Below are 5,608 nucleotides of genomic sequence, written 5' to 3'. Positions count from 1 at the left end.
TTAAAAAATACTAAAATAGGTGAAAAAAAATACATAAAATTTAGCTGCTCAATATGTTCACTGTTGGTTTAAAAAATAAACAGACTTCCTTTTAATTAGACACCATGAACAGGCAACCTGCTTATCCTCTTGCCTATAGATAGCCTGCATAGAAACAAGTGAAAATATTCATAAGGTTAATGAAATATACATGTAACAGAGGCCGAAATTGGTCGGAAATTGTACTTGTAATCTTTCAAGATCACTTTTGCGTTAAACAAAATGCTAATTAAAATATATATATATATATATATTGGTACTATTGCAAACATCAAAGAAACTGTGGAAATTGTGTAGTTTATAATAAAATCATAAAAGCACTTGGTGGCTCTGCTGGTCCAACAGTATTGTAGCACAACCAATTTTTTTGTGTCTGTGAGACAAATAAATTTTTGAGTGCAGCAACACAAGACACACCGAAATATTCTGGGAGGAGCTTATCCTAGATTCTTTGACTTGTCAGTGACTTTCATTAGAGGGTTAATTATCCTGTTATGCAATCTAACAGCACGACACAAGACAGAGAAAAGACCACAAGCACACATCACAGTACAACCTCGTTGATATGATCCCATTACATACCATTTTCCGGCGCCAATGTTTGCAATCAAGAACACAAAAAATGACCCAATAGAGTTACGCTTATTCTTTACCAGTTCATACTGTCACGTAGTAGTGACATCATTAGAATAATGTTACGCCATATCTGTTAAAAACAGAAGTGACGTCATTTTTGTTGTCAAAGGCACAAAATTTGTTTTCGTGGCTTGCCATTAGAGCTGTATTTTCAAATGCCCGCATACAAGGGCCATCGAAGGTTCGCTCGTGCCCACGTGTATTCCAGAACGTACTACACAATTCGCGTCGCGCATACAGTCAGATTACACAAGGCTCAGTGACAACTGACAACAGATAGAACCATCGATAACATTTGAGAAAGTTCCGATACATGCAGATAAGCCCCTTCACTTATCTGTTTCACAGCGCATGGGCTGCAGTGCCGTTGAAACCGTACTGTATGCTTTTATAGGCTACAACTATGTGGCTGATGAAGAGCACAAAACGTGAGGACCATCTATCAAAATAAGCAGTAACCGCCCTTTCCATAATATATACGACCACCTATTCGCCGTTTCTAAGTGCCCAGGACGCCCATGCCTTCTCATATCAGTGTGATACAACGCTTCTCATATGCACATTTCGTCATCATTTCATGCCAGCATTGCACGGTTTCCACTGTATTTGACGCGAAGAGGAAGCAGTAGCCATACACGTGCCCATGTAAACGAATGTGCCATTCTATAGTGTTGTTTAAATAATCTGTGCGCATTATCACCCCATTACAGAGCTATGGTCACTATGGTCAAAACAGAACTATAAAAGCAGTTTTTATCATGCTAATGCGTACGTTCAGAGCAGATCTAACAGTTGCAAATGATAGGCTAACCTCCACTCAGTGGAATCGACCCCGGCTCGAACTTGATGAGGGCAGCTGCTTAGTGCTTAAGTTCTTGCATTTCAACTTCCGAAGCATGTTTGGATCCACATTAAGCACGACTAAATAGGAATAATAGGATTACAAGCGTAGGTGCTGCGGCAATCGCGTTACGGTGCAATATATTTGTTCAGCGGCCCGTCGCACAGTGACTGGTTTTGTCGGCATTAGCTGCACGAAAACCTGTCACCACATTTCGACGACTTCAGGTTGTGTGTCATGCATCAGTGTCCTGCCTGGGAAGCGTTCAGTTGTAAAAAATGAAAATTATGACTGACAAACGCACAAACACATTTCAGCTCGCATCATGCAGTGTGCCTCTCGCCGTCCCAATGCCGTACCTTTTGTTTCTCGAGAAGCCCTCTAAGGTGGTGCCACAGCACAATGCAAGAGGCAGATTTCTCACAAAATGTTATTGCTTACAAATTTCGGGCAAGAAAATTCAGTGCTGCACATGCTCGGGAGTCCCATAGCTTTGCACAACAAGAATGTAGCAAGCTATCAGTAATTTAGGTACATAGAAATCAAGATATATAGTACGCTCTTATTAAAGGGAACACCAAATTAGCACGTAATACGTATATGAAGGTCTGGAAAGTAATTTTTTTATCAATAGTAATTCAGTTGAATAGAATAGAGTGTTTTTTTTTTGTCTAAAACTAATGAATTGGTGATTGATGTTCTGTTGTACTGAATACCAATGAGGTTCTCAGTTTAAGAGCCGACTTGCATTTTGCGGCAATATTTCATTTATTGCATAGAAAGTCTTGTTTTTCTTGGAAATACAGACAGGCTATCCCAACTTTACGGCAGGTAGGTTATCGTAAGATCAACCTATGTGACAGACGAAAAGACAGCGCATCATATGAATTGATCACCACTCCACACAAAGTCGGCGCAGACACAGACAGCAGGCGCCGTCTGCGCCCTTTCATTGTCAGGCTTGACATGATTTGCCACCTGTCAAAGATTCTGAAATCTGGAAGGTAACGACAAGTTGGCACGACGCTCTTCATCCCCCTCCCCCTCTCACAACCCCCAATTTCGTTCATCTGCTGTCCGCCCAAGTGCATGCAACTGGGTCATGACACTTTCATGCCCGCCATGTAAACCTAAAGCTAGTTTTGTTATGGGTTGCTCAAGCTACAAAAGGAGACCGATGTGCGTCTACGAACAGCATCAAGAACGAGAGGCCGTCGTTCAGTGTGTCGCAAAGATGGCTACTGTGAACAACTTTCTTGCCTTCCCGTGCACTCGTTTTCGTGTGTGAGGTGGTTTGTCAGATTTCCAAGTGTCGCGTGGCTGCTGCGAATATATCTGTGTCGATTCGGCACCAAACCGTCACTCACACCTACGAAGCAGTGCTGATTAGGCCTAATGGCCTAGGCAGTGCGGCCGTGACGAAAATTCACCACTGGCCGAGGTGGCAACGGGCCACAAGCCGTTGCAATACGCTTGCCGCTAATAGGGTATGTTCATACGGGTGCCTCATCAGTAATCGGTCCCAAGGTCACGCGTGCGGGTTAGATTGATGGCTGTTGAAGCGGCATAAAGTTCATCGCCACGTATCCAACCAGATCTGCATGCTTATCGCATGCTTTCACACTTTCTGAAATATGTGTTGCTTTTGTTTCCGTTCCCTCTGTTCACATCGTATTATCATCTTGAGCGACGCTGTCGACCGGGACCAACCTTGTACCGACAGAGACGGACCCGGTCGACTCGGCGCCGTTCTGGAAATTGCACCATTCAGGCCTATGTGTGCGATCCCCGCATCGGGCCAATGTCGGGAGCACTTGCAGTGACTAAATCCACAGTAAGCTTCACGCTTCCAATGCGCCGAAAACAAAATGAAACGCTCGCTTCGGTGTCACGAGCACAAGGGGCTCCGCAGCGCACACGACATGTGGCACTGCGCACCTACACCACGACCACCACCTACACCAAATATCTGTACTCCAAATACAGTGGAACCCCCATTATACGACTTTGAGGTGACCACGCAAAACCGTCGTATAATCCGGGCGTCGAATAATAGAAAAACTAAGAATACTGGCAGTGACGCTCAATCTTGCCCAAAAACCGGGTACAGATCGCCTGAATAAGCCTGCGGCACGAACCTGCACTCCTTCCAAGGAAGGCAGATTAAATTATTAAAAAATTCCCATATTTATTTGATTGTAATGCGAGCTTTCTCTTTTCATGATTTTCACTGCTTGAACTCGACCTTAGCGTTACATTCGACTAATGGCAAAGCTGACCAGTTTAAAACAAATATTCTAAATCCCGCGATTTTTAGCGTTACGTTGGTAACCTGTAACTTTACGTCTCGATCCAATCCACAGACAAGTCGACCAAAGTCAGAACTTGTTTTTGGTTGGAATCAACAATGTTTCCGCTGTGCTTGTGACTGATTACGATGCTGCAATACTCTACGGCCTTTTGTGGTTCGACTCCGTTCATTCGCAATGTTATGGTGACGCAGCACATTCAGGTACGACGGTCGTTTCGGGAGACGAGCAATTGTGATGGCCAAGGAGCTGGGAAAGTTCGCCGCAGCTCGGTGTCTCGACGTCAAGGAGTCGACGATTTGTGGATGGCAGGCCCACTTTATGCGAGGCCAGTCGGGAAGGCTCTGTGCAACATGAAGTGGCCTGGTAGTGACCCCGAATGAAATGATTGTGCGGTCTTTTAAGAAGTACTTAAATCTTTTAATCAACCTCGGCGGCACCGAAGGTGACAATTCTGGGGCGATCAATTTTGGAGATAGTTTCGCTTTCGCGAGGCTCGGCTTGTCCCGGCACCCTCGAAGTATACTGCCAACAGCTGTCTTGGCGCTGATTGTGAGCCTAGGTCAGCGCCAGAAACACTTGTCGGGGATGCTTTCAGTGTCGAGTCACGCGAAAGTGATCACCCGAGAAGACTGCCTAAGGAAAGCTTCATCTCCTCTTCAGACGACTATGATGAGTGAAGAGAATGTTGCCGAATTGCGATGCCTTGAATAAAGGTACCATTTCTTTTTCCGTTCATCTCGCATTACATTAGCTATTTAATTTTCTTTATTTCGCCTGACTGGAAAGTCGCCCCTCGCGTTACAATCGTGGTTGCGTTACATTCGGGCAAATACAGCATTGCACACCCATTATCAGCTGCCTGCAGTGTGCTTATGTGCCAGCCTGCGTCCCTACTTAGAACTTTTTTTTTTCCACTGACGGTGCCAGAGAGGTATCGTACGAGACGAGTCGGCGTAAAATTGCCTCGTAAAATCGAGGTTATTAATACATTATTTCTATTGGGGTTTTGCCGGGCCCAAACCAATTCATTGTTACGATAAGGGTAGTCGCATAACCGGGGAACTTATAATCGAGGTTCCACTGTATATTGCATATTCGGAAAATCGAATAGTAGATATTCAAGTCAATTAACAAATTACTCGAATATTCTATTCGATTCAATGATATTCGAGTATTCAGAATCCCCTAGTGATAACTATTTGCCAAATTGCAATAACATTGGTGAAATTCATTTTAACATTGCAACCAGAGTCGAATTAACAGAAGTCTAACGGCTCAGTGGCTTGGAGCATTGTGCTGCTGAGATTGCGGGTTTGACTTCTGGTCGTGACATATGAATTCTGATTGGGACAAAATGCAAGAATGCTTATGTACAGGCATAGGGTACAAGAACCCCAGGAGGTTAAAATCAATCTGCAGACCTCCACTACAGTGTCCCTCATAGCACTGTGTTGTATCTGCACGGTACAACCCTGTCAACATGTCTATCAGTCAAATGATCAACTGAGCATTAAATCAATTGACAGATCAACCAGTCCGTGAATTGATTCATCATTCAAGTGACCCTTCGATAAATCAAATTAAAAAAAAACTTCAATTAATGAATCAATCAACCAATGAATAAACGTCTCACCGCCTCCTACATGGCTCACCATGCACACTCTAGTAGCTTTGTAGTGCAGAGGAATTCAAGAAAGTGCCGAAGCACATCCCTTCCACATATGGTGTACAGCGGATGGTACACCGTGGTTCAATTCTGTCCTGGTCATTTATTTTCTCC

Source organism: Dermacentor silvarum, unplaced genomic scaffold (genome assembly GCF_013339745.2).
Source record: "Dermacentor silvarum isolate Dsil-2018 unplaced genomic scaffold, BIME_Dsil_1.4 Seq1071, whole genome shotgun sequence".
Taxonomy (NCBI): Eukaryota; Metazoa; Arthropoda; class Arachnida; order Ixodida; family Ixodidae; genus Dermacentor; species Dermacentor silvarum.
This window is presented reverse-complemented; position numbering follows the sequence as displayed.